This window comes from Panulirus ornatus, chromosome 19 (assembly GCF_036320965.1).
Source record: "Panulirus ornatus isolate Po-2019 chromosome 19, ASM3632096v1, whole genome shotgun sequence".
Classification (NCBI taxonomy): Eukaryota; Metazoa; Arthropoda; class Malacostraca; order Decapoda; family Palinuridae; genus Panulirus; species Panulirus ornatus.
Genome location: NC_092242.1, coordinates 50,656,020 through 50,678,966, shown reverse-complemented (window position 1 = coordinate 50,678,966; position 22,947 = coordinate 50,656,020). Strand labels below are relative to the sequence as shown.

At 43.6% G+C, this 22,947-nt stretch overlaps 1 protein-coding gene across 5 annotated transcripts in view; it reads left to right on the top strand.

Annotated features, from left to right (window-relative positions):
• The first annotated feature begins 6,107 nt into the window (after nucleotides 1–6,107).
• LOC139755494 (sodium-dependent neutral amino acid transporter B(0)AT3-like) overlaps nucleotides 6,108–22,947 on the top strand; it is a 343,634-nt gene continuing 326,794 nt past the window's right edge. For 2 of the 5 annotated variants that reach the window (XM_071673834.1, XM_071673830.1), the window contains exons 1-2: nucleotides 6,116–6,269; nucleotides 6,393–6,499. The gene's annotated coding sequence lies outside the window, so the exon portion shown is untranslated. Of the gene's footprint in view, nucleotides 6,270–6,392; nucleotides 6,500–22,947 lie in introns of all 5 variants that reach the window. The other 3 variants (XM_071673833.1, XM_071673831.1, XM_071673832.1) reach the window with 3 other exon arrangements.

Sequence of the window (22,947 nt, the reverse complement as noted above, 5' to 3'; positions counted from 1 at the left end):
CCTTCCACTGGTTCAACAGCCACAGGACAGATCCTTCCACTGGTTCAGCAGCCACAGGCCAGATCCTTCCACTGGTTCAGCAGCCACAGGTCAGATCCTTCCACTGGTTCAGCAGCCACAGGTCAGATCCTTCCACTGGTTCTGTAGCCACAGGTCAGGTCCTTCCACTGGTTCAGCAGCCACAGGACAGATCCTTCCACTGGTTCAGCAGCCACAGGTCAGGTCCTTCCACTGGTTCAGCAGCCACAGGACAGATCCTTCCACTGGTTCAGCAGCCACAGGACAGATCCTTCCACTGGTTCAGCAGCCACAGGTCAGGTCCTTCCACTGGTTCAGCAGCCACAGGACAGATCCTTCCACTGGTTCAGCAGCCACAGGTCAGATCCTTCCACTGGTTCAGCAGCCACAGGTCAGATCCTTCCACTGGTTCAGCAGCCACAGGTCAGATCCTTCCACTGGTTCAGTAGCCACAGGTCAGGTCCTTCCACTGGTTCAGCAGCCACAGGTCAGATCCTTCCACTGGTTCAGCTGCCACAGGCCAGATCCTTCCACTGGTTCAGTAGCCACAGGTCAGATCCTTCCACTGGTTCAGCAGCCACAGGTCAGATCCTTCCACAATTTAAGACCTGGAAGGCGAGTGTCGTCCTCGGGTCTGTTAACCGGTGGTTAGACAAAGTTCCCAGACTTCAAAAGATGAACAATTACAGGACCAGTGAACCTTTCTGAAGGTCATGAATATGGTCAGGGCTAGATTCAATTATGCACACACCCACACACACACACACACACACACTCACACACACACACACATACGTATATATTGCTGGTCTTGTTGAATCTGAGGCTCCTGATTTTGATGTCATCTGACTCAAAATTTCTCTGCCATCTATAACTTTGCTATCATGCTTAGTACATTTGCCGTCTACCGAGTTCTTTAAGCTTTGTACAGCTCTTTGACAATGTGACTTCCTGCCAGGAAACATTGCTGAAGTCCTTCATGTAGGAGATATCAATGTACACCACATGAGTTGGTTAATCTCTACCTGGGATGATCCCAGTGAAGCCGAGGCCTTTCCTTTTTGTATCCTGAACGAATATCCGACACGATTTCCCGTCTGTCACGACCACTCTTCCAACACATTCGACTTTCATCTTTTAGCCTCCTCACTACATTCATACTATTTCTACACCCTTAATGTCCTTCAACCACAATCTTATTTCTTTCACTTCTGGTTGGACACGCCTTCCCTCTACCCTCGACGAAACGCCAACTTTAGCATTTTGTTAGAGCTCCACAGGCATTTCTGCAAGTCTTCTTTACTGACTCCCTTGGGTCAGGTACTGCTTCACTGGCCGGGATCTCATACTCCCTAGTGTAGGGTACTGCTCATATATTTGAGGTGGTTCTTCCTTCACATCTCTATTAACCAGAGTGGAAGCCAAATCCTTTCGTCCCATCATATTCCCGTAGCATCACCTCTCTTCAGCCATTCTCTCTGTATGCTGTGTTGTTTCATGTGTCCCGCCCGCAAGGCTGTGACTCGAGGCACGCAGTTGGCTGCTGCTTCCCGCAGTGTCTGTGTGGAGACCAGCCACTCGAGCATTAACCTCCCTCCCCTGACCGACCAAGCTTTGAGAGTCTCCTCCTCCTTCTGCCTCTCCTTCCTCGTGTAACTTTTTCATCTTTGCGAGTCAGGTTTCCAAACACCCGTGGAGGCTTGAGTAGTTTCTACCCTCGTTTCCTCTTACTTAATATGCTTTCACCCGAGATGGCCTTTGATTGGAGGATGTTGGACGCTGTATATATATATATATATATATATATATATATATATATATATATATATATATATATATATATATGTGTGTGTGTGTGTGTGTGTGTGTGTGAGTGTGTGTGTGCATGGTAAACCAACAGTCACACAGAACACATCAGTATCTTCACGAAGTGGGACACTGAAATACAAAGATATATAACTTAAGTCACTTTAGTCAATTTGAAAACGAATCTCGTAAACACTAAGAGAATTTGGGAGAAAACCAACAAAAGAATTGTAAGCTCGACTTTGCTTCTGGAAACTCATTTGTTTTATATAACTTTAACGTGGGCCACTTGTTGCGTGGGGCGGGGTCCTGCATGTGAGGCCAAGCCAGACCCTCAGCCACTCCAAGATCATGCTATCTTGTGCCTCTCTCTCTCTCTCTCTCTCTCTCTCTCTCTCTCTCTCTCTCTCTCTCTCTCTCTCTCTCTCTCTCTCTCTCTTCTCGTGGGGTGTTGACTATAAAAAACTTTTTTCATTAGAACAGGAGAATTACACACACACACACACACACACACACACACACACACACACACATACAATACGAGCCAGTCCAGAGTTGGACCTGCATAGGTTCGAATCCTGGGCGTGGCTGTCGGCCCACACTCAACCCAGGTGTTCATCCACTCCTCAGACCTGATTGATGAATGGATACTTAGCTTAAGTTAGTGTGTGTGTGTGTGTGTGTGTGTGTGTGTGTGTGTGTGTGTGTGTGTGTGTGTATACACGTAGGAGTAAAGACGTGGTACACATACACAAGGGTAATAGGCGGGGTAGCACGAGTTTAAAACTCTTCCCCGCAACACACGAACAGCAGTCAAACACACACGCTGGGCGTGTGGCCAAGCACCGCGAGTTATGAGCACAAGGATAAACGATTTTCTCGAAGTGTGCAACCAGAGGGGACAGTGTTACAAGGGCTGAGGTAACCAGTGGTGACTGTGTCACAAGAGCTGAGGTAACCAGTGGTGACGGTGCCACAAGAGCTGAGGTAACCAGTGGTGACTGTGTCACAAGAGCTGAGGTAACCAGTGGTGACTGTGTCACAAGAGCTGAGGTAACCAGTGATGACTGTGTCACAAGAGCTGAGGTAACCAGTGATGACGGTGTCACAAGAGCTTAGGTAACCAGTTGTGACGGTGTCACAAGAGCTGAGGTAAACAATGGTGACGGTGCCACAAGAGCTGAGGTAACCAACGGTGACAGTGTCACAAGAGCTGAAGTACCCAGTGGTGACTGTGTCACAAGAGCTGAGGTAACCAGTGGTGACGGTGCCACAAGAACTGAGGTAACCAGTGATGACGGTGTCACAAGAGCTTAGGTAACCAGTTGTGACGGTGTCACAAGAGCTGAGGTAAACAATGGTGACGGTGTCACAAGAGCTGAGGTAACCAATGGTGACGGTGTCACAAGAGCTGAGGTAACCAGTGGTGACGGTGTCACAAAAGATAGTAAGTTTCTTACAGTCATAACCTTCTGATAAGAGGTTACACGACAATGAAAAGGAATGGAGAACCAATGTAACTCAGTTGCCCCGTTTTCCTCTTTATGAGACTGAGTTTAATCGAACTGTTTCCCTCTGAATGGTGCGAGTGTTCATGGGTGACCAACTGGTCAACTGGTGCACAGGGAACATTCTCAAAGATAATTCTTTGGAAGGTGTCTTAGGAAGTTGTCCTAAGATGGTGTCCCAGGAAGATCTCCAAGGAAGGTGTCATAGGAGAGCGTCCTTGGAAGGTGTCTTGAGAAGGTGCTGTTTCTCGTTATGCTAACAGGCTTGCAGGCAGCCTCCCCGGGTGGTGGGGTGGCACAGCAGGATGGAACCATGAGGAACTGTGTGTTAGATCCTTGCTGGTGCCTCGCCCCACACTCACCACCATGGATGGACGAGGAAGCAGCCGCAGGTCAAGTATGGACGGGTAAGCAGGTGGTAGCGTTTCCCATACTGAATCTTTCGGTGTGTAGAAGCCATCGTTCATCACATGCTGGTCAACACAATTTGATATTCCTAGGCCACTTGCCTCAGGCCCTCCAGAGTAGCCAGCTCCTTGGCCTCTGTGTTGTACACTACCCTGCCAGGATCTAGTTACCTGGTCTGTTGACGACCATTACCTGGTGCACGTACTGTGTGATGAGAGTTTGGGACGGGGTGCAAACACCTGTCCCCCGTCATATGCACGTAGCAACATCTGACACAGGATAATTCACCCTCTGTAATGCCAGCTAAAGCGTTTGGATATAGGAGTCCTATTTCTTCTGGTGGCTCGTTTTCTTGTTCTGGAGAATTTTCTTACTAAATCCCAACTTTATCATTATCATTGCATCATTTTTGTTCCATGCTTGATCGTTGTTTTCCGCGTTAATGAGGTAGAGCCAGGAATGGACGAAGATAGGCCGCATCTGCTCATCTATTCTCTAGCTGTCATGTGCAGTGAACCGAAAACATAGATCCCTATTCACAACCAGGCCCTACAGACCTCTCCATAGTCTATCTCGGACGCTTCATACGACCTGGTTCAGTCCTCTGACAGCATGTCGACCCCAGTATACCACATCATTCCCATTCACTCTATTCCTTGCACGCCTTTCACCCTCCTGCATGTTCAGGCCCCGATCACTCAAAATCCATCTTACTCCATCCTTCCATCTTCTCTGTTATAACTATTGTTATCATATAATATCAGAACTCCTCCTACAGTAGCAATTGCAGCTTTAGGACTGCACAACAATCAGTAGCAGGAAAATGAAGGACTCTTTTGGAATGGAAAGTACTTCGACAAAATTGCATTCCTACGCTACAACCTCGCATGGTGACGTATCACTCGCGAAGTAATCACTAACAGGTGGAGTACAGTAACACCGAGACATCTCTGTGTGTATGTGAAGCAGAAGATATGCTCAAGTGGGTATCTGCTTCAGACACTCACTAAGTTTCACACCCGACATATCATTAGACACCTGGCTCGTGGTGCGATCATATAGTCCCGCAACGCTCATCCAATCCAGCACTCAGCCGGCCAGGAGCCGTGGGCCATGACTCCGCCACAAGTCCTCAACAGAATCTATTTAATCGCATTCTGGTTTATGAAGTTCACTAAGTGCCTCAGCAATGTATGAAGTGTTTGAGCAATATATGAATTTCCTGAGCAATATATGAAGTGTCTGAACCCTATATTAATTGCTTGAAGAATACATGAGGTGCCTGAGTAATATATGAAGTGTCTGATATATATGCGAAGTGCCTGAACAATATCATAAAAGTCTGAGCACTATATGAATTTTGTGAGTAACAGATGAAGTGCCTGAGCAATATATGAAGTGGCTGAGCAATGTGTGCCGGAGCAATATGCAAGTGCATGAGCAATATTTGAAGTATCTGAGAAATACACAAGCAATCGTAAGGACAATGGTCCAGATCAAGGGTAAGATATGTGTGTGTTAAGGCAGGACTATGTGAAAGCCGCTGTCAAACACTCAGGAAATTCTCCAGATTTACCGGACGGGCGACCTGAGCTCATCCACATGATCACCCTCGTCGAGGATTTATGACCAGATCCTTCCTGTATCAGAGGCCGAGGGAGCTTGTTGTCAGTTGACTCACGGACAAAACATCATATCCTACTGGGGAAAAGTAAATCCTCTCCCGTACCAGGGAGAAACGGAGGCTGGGTTTTGTGGGTTCTTTCAACTCCTGAGTTTGGTATCGTAGTTGGCTTTGTAATGCCTTCATTCTGCCCGCCAGGCAAACCTGTTAGGCCTATACTGTGGATAAACTCGCCTAGTCTGTATTCCAGGAGGGATACGAACTAAGGACTTCAAAATATCCATCAGCTGCCAACAGAACCTGAGAGTCATCGCTGTACGTCTTGCCGATGCCAGCGCCTGTTAGGCCTACCAATGTTCTGGCTCGACCGGGAACTACTGGATACGTCCAGCTCTCAAAATGAACCCATTCTACATTGTCTGCCATGAGTTATCTGTTCCCACCCCGTCTAGGAGAGCCTCCAAGCCTGCCCGAGACTGACCTGGCGTCATCTACTCCCGCAGCGTTGCTATGTTCACCTTCCTTCCTCGGGTTATTCGCTTCTCTGCCACCCTCTCTTCTGCATCACCCTTACAAAGCTTCATCGCTCCTTTAAATGCTTATTTCTCTACACCTAATAATGTTTAGCATTCATAGTTAGGAAGATGTGGGGCGGGTGAATGTGATATGGTTAACGGTGTAGCGAGCAGTGGCACCCCCCCACGCCTCTCATCTCGGGGCTGGGTCTGCCGCGCTGCCTCCCGCCAGACCAGCTGACGGACCGGACCAGTAAACGTTTCTTCCCAGTCAAACGTTTCGTCTGATCTTTTGTTCTTTCCGTGCGATCCTGTACAGATCTGACAGCAGAGCTTGTCCACCCATATACTGTAGTGTTATAAGGACTGGCACCTTAATCAGTTCCTGGTGTTAGTAATGCCAATTGTTAACATATTAGATACAAACTTATGTACGTATTGCACATATAGATAGATAGATTGTAATCGTAAATTCTACTGTAATAGATTCTGAAATTTAGGTTTCCTTTGCAGAATGAACTAACAATATAGAAAATATAATAAACATATTGTGGGCGAGAACATAGCCTGCCTCTAGAAACCCACGGACAATTATATTCCGTGTAATACCAGAAACAGAGGTAAGTAAATGTTCTCTTTTTATACGTATTTATGCAACACTCTGTAATCGTCCTATATCAAACTGTATTCATTCTGTAGCACACTGTACTCGAACTGTACAATATAAAGGAATTCAAGCAATACGAGGTTGTTAGTTATGGTGAAAGACCAGATACTCACAGATTAGTGTGGTAAGAGTAGAAAGAAGTAAAGGTGTTGAAAAAAAATCGTGCGAACTTTTCGTGTAACTTTGAGGGCGCAAATAATGTCGGTCGTGGATTTGAAGCGAAGTATTTATCAAATTTATTCTTTAACTTTATACTTGATACTGATTTTAACTGCTTTAACTAGCAAATCATTCCACAGATAAACAGGCCTTTTGAGAAGAGAGTATTTCTCCTCATTCGAGAAAAAAGCGCTGGCCCGCAAGTTTGTATCTATTACTACGGCCGAAATCAGACGAATCTAGTCTGAGGTAACGTGTTTGATCGAGGTTATTGAAGTTTTTGCCAATTTTGATGACGTGTATTACTTTATCTCTTATTCTTTTCCTTTTTGAGCCAGGTCAATCTAGACCTTTCAGTCGGCTCTCAAAATAGCTGTTTCTCAGTTTTAGGAATCATTTTGGTGGCTGGACACAGCACACTGTTGCGTCCGTCTCTTCTCAAATAGGTGGCCCAAAACTGAACACAGTATTCACGGTGAGGACTCAACATTACATTGTTAAATAAGCAACAGATTTCCTTTGGCTTGAAATCTAAAGGCCTTCCGATGATTTCCAGAATTTTGGCAGCCTTTTTTTCTTTTTTTTCTAGTACTACTTCTGTGGGCTGCTTACTTGGATTTGGGTCACCAGAAGTTACTAGACCCAAGTCATTTTCCTCATTTAAGTTTCGTAGCTCAACGGAAGTCATGAAGTAACTTGCCTTTTCGATGTCATCACCCACTGGAAAACAATTTTGCACGTATTTGTGTGAAAGTGCATGAAGCCACCTGTGAACCCACTCGCCCTGTACCACACTGTATTCGTCCTGTACCACACTGTATTCGTCCTGTACCACACTGTACTTATCCTGTACCACACTGTACTCTTCCCGTACGACACTGTATTCGTCCTGTACCACACTGTACTTATCCTGTACCACACTGTACTCTTCCTGTACCACACTGTATTCGTCTTGTACCACACTGTACTTATCCTGTGCCACACTGTACTCTTCCTGTACCACACTGTATTCGTCGTATACCACACTGTACTTATCCTGTACCACACTGTATTTGTCCTGTACCACACTGTACTTATTCTGTACCACACTGTACTCTTCCTATACCAGACTGTGCTTGTCTTACACCACACTGTCCTCGTCCTATACCACACTGTACTCGCCCCGTACCACACTGTACTCGTCCTGGATTACACTGTACTCGTCCTGTACCACACTGTACTTATCCTGTACCACACAGTACTCCTCCTGTACTACACTGTACTCATCACGGAGTCTCGTACCACACTGTGCTCGTCCTGTACCACATTGTTTTCGTTTTGCACCACACTGTATCCATCCTAAACCTCAACGTACCCGTTCTTTACCACACTGTACTCGTTCTGTACCATACTATACTCATCCTTTACTCGTCCTATACATCCTGTACCACACTGTACTCGTCCTGTACCAAACTATACTCAACATGTGCCACACTGTTTTCGTTCTGTACCACACTGTATCCGTCCTAAACACGTCCTTTATACCACACTGTACTCATCCTGTACTTGTCCTACGCCACAATGTGCTTATCCCGTACCACACTGTACTCATCCTGTACCACCCTGTACTCGTCTCATACCACGCTGTACATATCCTGAGCCTCACTGTCCTCTTCCTGTACTACACTGAACTCATCCTGTACCACCCTGTACTCGTCCCATACCACGCTGTACATATCCTGAACTTCACTGTCCTCTTCCTGCACCACACTGTACACATCGTATACCACACTGTACTCGTCCTATACCACGCTGTACTTGTCCCGTACTACACTGTATTCATCCTGTACCACACTGTACTCATCCTGTACTACACTGTACTCGTCCTGTACCACACTGTACTCTTCCTGTACCACACTGTACTCTTCCTGTACCACTCGTCCTGTACTACATTGTACTCCTCCTGTACCACACTGTACTCTTCCTGTACCAAACTTTATTATTTTAGTAGATGATGTTTGTTTCCCTGTGTCCTTTATCCTCATTAACAGAAGCAGGGCACGCTCGCTACAACTTGCTGACTCAATTTCCTTAAAAACTGGAGTTCAAGAAATGTTTTTTTATTCCTCACTAGTGTGAGGAACCAGGCGGCAGACCAGGGTAGCTGGCAGTCGTATAGAGAGAGCTACATAGACCATTAACAATGGATATGGTCTCGCATGATAGCCTGATCAGATGGGCTGGAATTTTGGAGGGTCTGAGAGAGGTTCATGACACATGATTGCTATGAATCCTTTCCAGGGGATGTAAGAACGCTTCCAGAATTCTCTGTCACTAGATCTACTCCCTCCAGGTGGTCCTGCTCGAATGTGATCAATGAACTTGATAAACACAGCAGAAGAAGAATAACTACACAAGGTGGGGTGGCAGTCTGGAACACCCGTGTGGTCAGGATGGGTGGCAGTCTGGAACACCCGTGTGGTCAGGTGGGGTGGCAGTCTGGAACACCCGTGTGGTCAGGTGGGGTGGCAGTCTGGAACACTCATTTAATCAGGCGGAGAGGCAGCCTAGAACACCCGTGTGGTCAGGTGGGGTGGCATTCTGGAACTTCCGTGTGGTCAGGTGGGGTGGCAGTCTGGAACACCCGTGTGGTCAGGTGGGGTGGCAGTCTGGAACACCCGTGTGGTCAGGTGGGGTGGCAGTCTGGAACACTTATTTAATCAGGCGGGGAGGCAGCCTAGAACACCCGTGTGTTCATGAGGAGGTACAAGCTGGAATACCCTTTTGCCCAGGTGAGACGGTAGCCTGGAACATCCGTGTGGTCAGGAGGAATGCCATCCTCGGGCAGCAGGGGTTCCATGGTCCAGGTCAGATGTCTGTAGACCTAAAAAAATGAAGAAGAAAATCTTTGCTTGGGAGGGAAGTGTTGCAAGCTCCCACCTCTCGCCTCTCTTCGTCGCCTTTTGAGACAAGCATGAGATATGTGGGCAGTATTCTTTCTTCTCTATGCCCAGGATAATGATAATGATATCAATATTACCACTGCGAATAAGGATAAGAATGGAAATGATAAATAAATAATAATGGTATCATTATTAATAATAATAATAATAATGGTATGGAAAACAGTAATGGAAACTGCCATAAATTCGTTTAAGTTAGTTGATCCAAAATATCACAACTATTGTCCTGAGGAGGAGATGGACCGACACACAGTAGCGTGAGATCTCTGCAGTATATCTGACTTCCATTAACAGGTGGAAGTTATTGAGGCAGACCTGACACAGATACGAAACTGAAGGCTTATATCCAGTCAACACATTAGTAATGTTCACGGTGGGTGGGTTGGGGCCGTTCTTGCAGCGGTCTGTATCAGCTCCCGTAGGTTTGGTACAATGCTCCCAGAACCTTCGTCCCCTCACCCACCCTACGACTCACCTCTGCTTCCATGGTTCCTTTCGCTGCCATGCCCACTTCCTGGTATCTAAGACATTTCACTTCCACCATTTTTTCTCCGTTCATTCTCACACCCTATCTCTTGTCTCTTTGCTTTGTTTAACCTAATAACCTTGCTTTTATTCACCTTTACTTTTCAACTTTCTCCTTTCACACACTATCCCAAACCCAGACACCAACCTTAGCGATTTCTCACTGGAATCTGTCCTTGGTGCCGTTTCATCAGCAGACGACAAGTGGCTCATCCCCCAGGCTTCCTCACTCCTAATGGACTGCATACCTGCTCGTGTCTCAAAGATCCTTGTAGTTACCTCCCTCACCATCCCACATATGATCAAATGAAACAGGCATGCCGCAGACCCACCTTTACCTGGAACCAATTGCCCTCATCTCTACCTACCTGCGTACACGCCTCGGTCTCTTGATGACAGCTGCTTCTAATAGCTTTCCTCCCACGCTATGAATTTGCAACACCTTTCATAACACATCTCTACACACCTTATCATAAGCTTTCTCCAGATCCATATATGCTACATACAAATGCTTTTGTTACTTTAAGTTTTTCTTACACATTCTTCAAAGCAAACACCTGAGCCACACATCCTCTACCACTCCTGACACCACTTTGTTCCTGTCTGATTCCTCTGTGCGTCACCAGTGTCTCAATCACTACTTTTCCATACAACTTACCATGTACGTTCAAACAGGCTTATCTATTTGTGATTTCAACAGTAACTTTGTTCCCCTTGCCTTTATACATTAGTACTTTCCACGCATTCTACCAATCCTCAGGTACTTCCCCAAGATTCATACTTACATTGAAAAACCTAATTAAGCAATCAACAATACAGTCACTCCTCTTGGAAATTCAACTGCGTTACCACCCCCTCCAGCCACTTTGCCACATTTCATCTTACGCAAGACTTGCACCATCTCTTCTTTCTTCACCAAACTACTCTTCATGACATTCTCACATCGCATACTTCCCCGACCTCTGCCATCCTAACATCAAACACATTCAATAGTCCTTTAAAGTACTCACTCCTCCTGGTGGCCTGTTATCACTTGCCCATTTACCCCATCACCGATGTTCCCATCTTGGAAATCTTCCCCTTCCGTTTTTAGATTTCCAAAAGAAGGAACAGAGAAGGGGGCCAAGTGAGGATGTTCCCTCTAAGGCTCAGTCCTCTGTTCTTAACGGTACCTCGCTAACGCGGGAAAAGACGAATACGTATGAATATATATATATATATATATATATATATATATATATATATATATATATATATATATATATATATGTATATAAATTTATATTCCTTCTATGCTTACTTGCTACTTCTTTAGGTTTCCCATAAATCTTTCATAGTCTCTTGCAGTGCTCAGTTAGCCGGTCATGTCCACTGGGCGGGATGTTGTGAGTGAGTCTCTGTGAGAAGAGTGTTGGTCAGCTGAGTAGTAAGCGTTCAGCGTCTCCATTTTGGGACTTGCGTCGTGGGTATGATGGGTCTTGAGATACGATGAATCGATGTGTGTAGTGGTTTAGAGGTGAGTGATGACCACAGCATCAGACGGGAGAGTGTAACAAGGGAAACAGTCTTCTTCCCAACACAGTTTTGAACTTTGCCCTAGTGGACATACACCCATCTGAAACCACACTCCCCAGACATACGCGGAGTAGAAATGTCTTACCCCAAACTTCTCCCGTAGGAATGGCTTACTCTAATGTTCTCCCGTGGTGGGAATGTCTCACTCTAGTACTCCCTGCTGGTGGTAATGTCTTACCCCGGTGTTCTCTCGTGATGGGAATGTCTTTTCCTATAATTCCCTACTGATGGGAATGTTTTACCCCAGCGTTCTCTTGTAATGGGAAAGTCTAACCTCAACGTTCCCCAGTGATGGGAATGTCCTGCCTCAGCGTTCCCTAGTGATGGAAATATCTCATTTCAGCTTTCCCACGTGATGGGAATGTCTCACCCAGTGTTCCCTAGTGATGGGAATGCCTTACCCCAGCGTTCTTTAGTGATGGGAATGTCTCACCTTGGCCTTCCCTGGTGATGGGAATATCTCGCCTTAGCCTTCCCTGGTGATAGGAATATCACACCTCAGCCTTCAGTGGTGATGGGAATGTCTCACCTCAGCCTTCGTTGGTGATGGGAATGTCTCACCTCAGCCTTCGTTGGTGATGGGAATGTCTTACCCCAGCCTTCCCTGGTGATAAGAATGAGCTGTGCCGGTGGTCGCTTGCAGTGTTGCCTGTGGTCGTGTTGGCGGCAATGGTCGATGACTGGAGGGATATTGGGCAACACTGGTGATGTGTGAGGTGACGCGTTATCAGCTGGGGCGGCCGCTTCCCCAGTGACTCGGCATCGTGTATCACACTCCCCACGGACTGGTGAGGATATCACGGGGTATAAGGGGTGAGTCTAGGGGTACAAGGGACCAGGGGTATAGTCTTCAGGGATCATGGGGGTGTGGTATAGTAAACATGTAGACTATGTTTGGAGGTTACAGCGAGCGAGCGTTAGCTTCGGACACACGTAAGACATGGGTCGTGGTACGGGTCGGGACGGTAATGCCTATTTACTACGGGTCATCACCTACTGGTACAATACTTAACTCCTCCACCAGGATAGGAACCTCCTCAGCCAGTCCAAGGCTTCGTGGTATCCTGATATGTCTTTCGTAGTATCCCGATGTGTCCTTTCTTTTTCCGAATCAATGTTCCATTTAATTCCGAAACCCCGAAGCCATCGACCAAGTACGCTGGTTCCTGAATCTTCGTGAGGACTGGATATTGGTACAGTACAGAGCTTGCTGCTGCCTGAATCACCTGGATCAATACGTCTCACACCACTATCCCGCTCTGGAATCAACCCGTATTTTAGAATTTTCTGAGCATTTTCCATCTCATTTTTCATCACAACTCTTTCAACCAAACTTATAAAGATCCGAAAGTAATGAATCATTAATTGTCATTACTTTTCATATGAGAATCGGAAAGTCTTGAATCAATACTTATGAAGAAGAGGGTTTGAAATGATTTGAGTCCAAACATATGCAATAAGCGTCCAAGACTTGTAAAGCAATACTTGTAAAGGTTTTCGAAACACACGAACCATCGATTATGAGAGTCGTAAACGCCTAAGCTGATACACCGTTGGATATCATACATGGATCTACAACTCTTGAATCATTCTCTCACATATGACGATGCTAAACATGTGGTTATCTATCTATATATCTATCTATCACACATCCCCAGGACCCCTTCACGCAGTTCCTGCAGCTTCGAGGTTGCTCTGTAATCGGATGCAGGGAAGTGATGTACTTTGGAGTGAGAAAGTCTTCGACAAGACTAATCTCCCTTTACATATATATATATATATATATATATATATATATATATATATATATATATATATATATATATATATATATATATATATCCAGTGGAACGCCTCAGAGAGTATGGTTAAATCTATGTTCTCATGACGTCTCTGAACCAGATCACAAGATGAGATGACCGTAGCTCACTTCTTATAGACGGCTGAAAACGGAAGACAGAGAACAGGAGCTAATTCTAGGACCGTGGAACAGAAACACAGGATAATGACCGGCGCAGAGAAAGAGAGACCTGACGAACATCGGAACAGAGAGACATAGTGAAGTAGTTACTCATGTTACATAGAGGGACAGATACATATACACTGTCACAGAGAGAACAAACAGGAAGTATATGGTTTGTGTGATGGAAGGGTTCAAACATGGCAGGTATATAGTATCATTACTTGTGGATAAAAATGGTGATATGAAAGAAGAAAAATACAAAGATATAGAGGATGAGCAACTGTTGGAGTTAGCCAAGAACTTGAAAAGTATAAGAGAGCGAGGAATGACGGCAACGTAAGGAAGAAAGAGCAAAGAAACCACGAGAAGAATATTGTGGACAAGACACGCGATAATCTATAACGTCTTCATAAATCCATCAGAAGTAACTTAAACTGTCAGTTCGAGAGCAGCTAATCGAGCTACGGGATTCATATGGAAGAGCTATAGAGAACGATGTAGAGAAATGAGAAGAGCATATTGAGAAGTTCAAAATCGTATTCAAGATGGAAGGCACTGTAGCTCCGACACCAGTGACATGGAATAGTGAAGTTTTGGAAGGCAGTGCAATCGCTAGCAATGATTTAAGCAGACGACCACTAAGCCTCTAGTTCAGATAGATCTCATGGTGGTCATGAAGTCTCTACGTATGTGCTGGAAAAGTGTGCAGGTACACTCGAAAGACCACTTAGGATATTAGTGAATATGTCACTAGAGGAGAGTGTAATACCAAGGGAGTGGAAGACAATGAATATCATGCTCTCTTTGAGTGAGGAGATCGGAAAATTGTGCTGAAATACAGGCTATTTAAACACTCCAGAAAATAACCTGGAGGCAAATCGATGAGTAGTTGGAAAGAGGAAATTACCTAAGTGAGAGCGAACATGGAGGTCATGCATTACAAGCGTTTTAGACTTTTATGGGAAAGTGAGCTCTGATTTAGACAAACGAGAGTAGTTGGTTGACTGTGTGTTCTTAGTCTGCTAAATAGCGGGTGACAGATGTGTTTGGTAAAGTAGAGGGAGTGAGGGGAAGACATATTCGATGACTAACTAGAATATTACGTTAGTGGATGGGAACAGAGGACAGATATCAGAGGAGACTTCTCGAAAACGACTGGCATGGCTCAGGGCTCGGTCCTCGAACCATTGTTCTTATTGATCAATGTAAATGACTCGGCAGAAGGGCCGGGCTCCTACCTGAATATGCTTGTGGATGATCCTAACATCACGACGAAGGTGTGGAATGATGAGGCTTGCATCAGCTTACAAGGAGACCTGGACCATCTCAAAGCTGGTCTGATGCGTGGTCGATGAAGTTCAGTCCGAATAAACGTGAATTAATGAGGGTGGAACACTTGAAAGAAGACCTCAATACGTATACCATCAAGTATAAGATGAATTGCAGGAATCTGTGTATGAGAGGGACTTTGGAGTCGTCGACACTGTACCGACCCTTTCGTCAGACCTTCAGTTTCAGAGAACTGGAAAGGAGACAAACTCTCTTCTGGCAAATATTAGAATCGTCTGAATTACATGGAAAAGTTAGAGGCTTCATGATTGCACACCAAGGATGAGACAGGAGTAGGAGTGACTTGACCACAGCCGTCAACTTTCTAAATTGAAATGATGATGCGACAGTGAAATAATCCTTTGACATGATGTAAAGGTAGAACCGCCAGAGACCATAACAAGACGCTAAATAAGAAACTTGTAAGAAACGATTTAAAGAAAACACTTTCATAGTATAACAGTGTTGGATGAAGGGAATATTCTGACAGATTATTTTCTTGAATACTGACTCGGTAGAGGGAAGACTGAAAAAAATCTCATGATGATCCAAGAGAAGGGTCCCCACGAGTGTAGACCTAGCCATCTCTTACAGTGCAGTACAAGTGATCAAAACCTGGCAATTGCTCACAGGGGCATCTACAATGCCTCGTAACTCAGTATCCTAACTCTAATTTGCTTTGAGGAATTCATCTGATCGTATAAGTTGTTCATTTTACCTATGATTCATCTGATGGTGTAAGTTGTTCAATGAACTTATAATCAATCTGAATGTATAAGTTGTTCAGTTAACCTGATGGAACACAACAAAGGTCAGGATGAATAACACAAGAGTGATACAAGCACCAAGTGTTGTTGACCCATGTTCTCTCGCCTCACCTTCAGCGGAGATTTCCGTTTTCTTTAAATTGTTTATCTGAGCTCTACTCGGTTCAGAACTGTGTATCTCATCATTAACTTGCGTTCCTCAAGAGATTCAGCTTAGACGAACCTGGTGACAGAGGTAAACCTAGAAGAAAGTGATGTGGTAGACTGGAAGGACTAGCCCGGCGCCAGAAGTAAACTAAGAAGAGGGTGGTATGGTAGACTGGAGGAGTTTACGTCCATATATCTTCCGTGGATAAGAACTAATGAGACTCAACATCACGAGGATCGCCCAGACTCTCTCACAGCGTCACTAGGTGGAGCCTTTCTCCGTAAGCCGCGTAATTTCCAAGTTTATGGTCCATAAATGGCTTCCCAGGGGCGATATCTCTGGCCGTATATCATCAGGAAACTTGGCAACACCTAAGACCTATGGATGAAAGGATCAGGAATATATAGGTCGAGGACCCTCCAACACCATATTCAAAATATGATCCCTCACACTGCTAACACCAGATACTCATCTCCCATGGTACCTCCATGTATCACATACACATCACATACATATACACGGTATGTATGAAGGGAACGACAAAGGTCGTGAGTCAGGTAATGAGGAGTGAGGTCTACTGTTTTCTGAGGGCTGGTTGGGCAAGGACTGGAGGGCTGTCTCCTGCCAGGTTCCCCCCCTCCTGGATACCCACCTGGCATGATGTAGTCTACTGCTTGGCATCGAGAGAGAGAGAGAGAGAGAGAGAGAGAGAGAGAGAGAGAGAGAGAGAGAGAGAGAGAGAGAGAGAGAGAGAGAGAGAGAGAGAGAGTCATATCTTGCCCCATTAACAACAACCCTGCACCATCACCACCAACATTCACCACAACCCTGCACCATCATCACCACCAACATTCACCACAACCCTGCACCATCATCATCACCAACATTCACCACAACCCTGCACCATCATCACCACCAACATTCACCACAACCCTGCACCATCATCACCACCAACATTCACCACAACCCTGCACCATCACCACCACCAACATTCACCACAACCCTGCACCATCACCACCACCAACATTCACCACAACCCTGCACTATCATCACCACCAACATTCACCACAACCCTGCACCATCATCACCACCAACATTCACCACAACCCTGCACCATCATCATCACCAACATTCACCACAACCCTGCACTATCATCACCACCAACATTCACCACAACCCTGCACCATCATCACCACCAACATTCACCACAACCCTGCACCATCATCATCACCAACATTCACCACAACCCTGCACTATCATCACCACCAACATTCACCACAACCCTGCACTATCATCACCACCAACATTCACCACAACCCTGCACTATCATCACCACCAACATTCACCACAACCCTGCACCATCACCACCACCAACATTCACCACAACCCTGCACCATCATCACCACCAACATTCACCACAACCCTGCACCATCATCATCACCAACATTCACCACAACCCTGCACCATCATCACCACCAACATTCACCACAACCCTGCACTATCATCACCACCAACATTCACCACAACCCTGCACCATCACCACCACCAACATTCACCACAACCCTGCACCATCACCACCACCAACATTCACCACAACCCTGCACCATCACCACCACCAACATTCACCACAACCCTGCACTATCATCACCACCAACATTCACCACAACCCTGCACCATCACCACCACCAACATTCACCACAACCCTGCACCATCATCACCACCAACATTCACCACAACCCTGCACCATCATCATCACCAACATTCACCACAACCCTGCACCATCACCACCACCAACGTAATTAACCTCAGCGCCATGTTTCAGTCATCGTAAACCAATATCACACGACGCAATAAACTGCGCGCCAGGAAAGTAACTCAAGCTTCTCTGATGGGATGTGATCGACTGTAAATTAACTATATCAACATAATCTCTTCGCCAAGTCAATCTGGAATGAGCTTCTCTGAAGTCAGGCAACAGTGTGTGATTAAAGCAAGATTTTGGGAATTACGTGTCTCCCAGCTTGACGAATACTGACTCAAAATTTCTGGTTAGATGCAGGCAAACTCTCTCGCTCTCCCTGTATGTCATGTATATCGGGGCACCGAAGACACGTTTCTGGAAAGGTATTGGTTGATGATGTAACCAGGGAATAGGTTAACAATATCACCAACAGGCACGTTACTATTATATACCAGGGACAGGTTCATATAATATATCAGGGGGACAGGTTGATATAATATATCAGGGGACAGGTTCATATAATATATTAGGGGGACAGGTTGATATAATATATCAGGGGACAGGTTCATATAATATATCAGGGGACAGGTTGATATAATATATCAGGGGACAGGTTCATATAATATATCAGGGGGACAGGTTGATATAATATATCAGGGGACAGGTTGATATAATATATCAGGGGGACAGGTTCATATAATATATCAGGGGACAGGTTGATATAATATATCAGGGGACAGGTTCATATAATATATCAGGGGACAGGTTGATATAATATATCAGGGGACAGGTTCATATAATATATCAGGGGGACAGGTTGATATAATATATCAGGGGACAGGTTCATATAATATATCAGGGGGACAGGTTCATATAATATATCAGGGGACAGGTTGATATAATATATCAGGGGGACAGGTTGATATAATATATCAGGGGACAGGTTCATATAATATATCAGGGGGACAGGTTGATATAATATATCAGGGGACAGGTTGATATAATATATCAGGGGGACAGGTTGATATAATATATCAGGGGACAGGTTCATATAATATATCAGGGGGACAGGTTGATATAATATATCAGGGGACAGGTTGATATAATATATCAGGGGGACAGGTTGATATAATATATCAGGGGGACAGGTTGATATAATATATCAGGGGACAGGTTCATATAATATATCAGGGGGACAGGTTGATATAATATATCAGGGGACAGGTTCATATAATATATTAGGGGGACAGGTTGATATAATATATCAGGGGACAGGTTGATATAATATATCAGGGGGACAGGTTGATATAATATATCAGGGGACAGGTTGATATAATATATCAGGGGGACAGGTTGATATAATATATCAGGGGACAGGTTGATATAATATATCAGGGGGACAGGTTGATATAATATATCAGGGGACAGGTTCATATAATATATCAGGGGGACAGGTTGATATAATATATCAGGGGACAGGTTCATATAATATATCAGGGGGACAGGTTGATATAATATATCAGGGGACAGGTTCATATAATATATCAGGGGGACAGGTTGATATAATATATCAGGGGACAGGTTGATATAATATATCAGGGGGACAGGTTGATATAATATATCAGGGGGACAGGTTGATATAATATATCAGGGGACAGGTTGATATAATATATCAGGGGACAGGTTGATATAATATATCAGGGGACAGGTTGATATAATATATCAGGGGGACAGGTTGATATTATATATCAGGGGGACAGGTTGATATTATATATCAAGGGGACAGGTTGATATAATGTATCAGGGGGACAGGTTGATATTATATATCAAGGGGACAGGTTGATATAATATATCAGGGGGACAGGTTGATATGATATATCAGGGGGACAGGTTGATGTTATATTCCAAGGGACAGGTTGATATTATATACCAGGGGGACAGGTTGATATTATATACCAGGGGTCAGGTCAATATCATATACCAGGGTGTAGGTTGATATCATATACTAGGGGAAAGGTTAACATCAAATACCAGGGGACAGGTTAATACTATATACCAGGGGACAGGTTGATACTACATACCAGGGGATAGCTTAACAGTAAGACTAGAACATAACCGACCTTCCACAGAATGAAATTTAGCGAGTTTGACACAGCGAATAAGTGTTATCAGAAAAACCCATTTGTTATAGCTAGAAACGAAAATTTGAAGATATTCACATGTCCGTCAGTGTTAAATGGTGACTGTGATAAGAAGGTATCAGAGAGTATTTCAGATACACACTAAACAAAATCCTCTTGTTTGACATGTCAAGCAGACATTTAGACTGGTATATGAACAAGCTGACATATAGACAGGTATATGAACAAGTAGACATATAGACAGGTATATGAACAAGTAGACATATAGACAGGTATATGAACAAGGAGACATATAGACAGGCATATGAACAAGCACACATTCTAGACAGGTATATGAAAAAACAGACATATAGACAGTTATATTGGAAAGGATCACAATTTTGCGCGTGATCAAGATATTCCTATGAGTCCACGGGGATGATGAAACACAACTTTCCAAGTGCACTTTCGTGTAATAATCACAACATCAGGGGAGACAAAAGAGAGAAATATAACAGTCAGTTGATATACATCGAAGAGACGAAGCTAGGACGCCATTTGGCAGACATGCGATATATGAACAAGCAGACACATAGACAGGTATATGAACAAGAAGACATAGAGATAGATATATGAACAAGTAGACATATAGACAGGTATATGAACAAGCAGACATATAGACAGATGTATGAACAAGCAGACATATAGACAGTTAATTGAACAAGCAGACATATAGACAGAAGTATGAACAAGCAGGCATATAGACAGGTATATGAACAAGCAGACATATAGACAGATATATGAACAAGCAGACATACAGACAGGTATATGAACAAGCAGACATATAGACAGGTATATGAACAAGCAGACATATGGATAGTTATATGAACAAGCAGACATATAGACAGATGTATGAACAAGCAGACATATAGACAGGTATATGAACAAGCAGATATATAGACAGTTATATGAACAAGCAGACATATAGACAGATATATGAACAAGCAGACATATAGACAGGTATATGAACAAGCAGACATATAGACAGTTATATGAACAAGCAGACATATAGACAGATGTATGAACAAGCAGACATATAGACAAGTATATGAACAAGCAGACATATAGACAGGTATATGAACAAGCAGACATATAGAGAGGTATATGAACAAGCAGACATATAGACAGGTATATGAACAAGCAGACGTATAGACAGATGTATGAACAAGCAGACAAATAGACAGGTATATGAACAAGCAGACAAATAGACAGGTATATAAACAAGCAGATATATAGACAGGTATATGAACAAGCAGACATATAGACAGATGTATGAACAAGCAGACATATAGACAGGTAAATGAACAAGCAGACATATAGACAGATGTATGAACAAGCAGACACATAGACAGGTATATGAACAAGCAGACATATAGACAGGTATATGAACAAGTAGACATATAGACAGATGTATGAACAAGCAGACATAGACACAGATGTATGAACAAGCAGACATATAGACAGGTATATGAGCAAGCAGACACATAGACAGGTATATGAACGAGGAGACATATAGACAGATGTATGAACGAGCAGACATATAGACAAATGTATGAACAAGCAGACATATAGACAGGTATATGAACAAGCAGACATATAGAGAGCTATATGAACAAGCAGACATATAGACAGGTATATAAGCAAGCAGACACATAGACAGGTATATGAACGAGGAGACATACAGACAGATGTATGAACAAGCAGACACGTAGACAGGTATATGAACAAGCAGACATATAGACAGGTATATGAACAGGCAGACATATAGACAAATGTATGAACAAGCAGACATATAGACAGGTATATGAACAAGCAGACATATAGACAAATGTATGAACAAGCAGACATATAGACAGGTATATGAACAAGCAGACATATAGACAGGTATATGAACAAGCAGACATATAGACAAATGTATGAACAAGCAGACATATAGACAGGTATGTGAACAAGCAGATATGTAGACAGATGCATGAACAAGCAGACATATAGACAGGTATATGAACAAGCAGACATATAGACAGGTATATGTACAAGCAGAAATATAGACAGATGTATGAACAAGCGTACATATAGACAGATGTATGAACAAGCAGACATATAGACAGGATATGAACAAGCAGACATATAGACAGATATATGAACAAGCAGACATATAGACAGGTATGTGAACAAGCAGATATGTAGACAGATGCATGAACAAGCAGACATATAGACAGGTATATGAACAAGCAGACATATAGACAGGTATATGAACAAGCAGACATATAGACAGATGTATGAACAAGCAGACATATAGACAGGTATATGAACAAGCAGACATATAGACAGATGTATGAACAAGCAGACATATAGACAGGTATATGAACAAGCAGACATATAGACAGATGTATGAACAAGCAGACATATAGACAGGTATATGAACAAGCAGACATATAGACAGATGTATGAACAAGCAGACATATAGAGAGATATGCGATCACTGGTGAACACAGCAATAAGACTGTTATCAGTACCTGCCGTGGTAAACTACCTGTCCGATGATACATTGGAGCAGCAAAGCCTCTTCCTTGTCTCTTTACAGATAACATGTTATCTTTCTTGCTTAACTATAGATCATATAGTTATCATCTTGCCTCAGCAAACACCAATACACGACTTACCAAGTCACACTATAGATCAATAGACTATTTCTGCACCCACTATATAAATCAATACACTATCTCTATATTCACTATATAAATCAATACACTATCTCTTTATTCACTATATATATCAATACACAGTCTTTACACCCACTATATAAATCAATACACTATCTCTGTACTCACTATATAGATCAATACACTGTATATTCATTATATAAATCAATGCACTATATACTCACCATATAAATCAATACACTATCTCTACACCGACTATATAGATCACTAAACTTTCTCTACATCCATTATATAAATCAATACAGTATCTCTATAATCACTATACAAATTAACACACTATCTCTACACTCACTATATAAATCACTAAACTATCTCTACACCCTATGTAGAAATGAATAAATTGTTTATT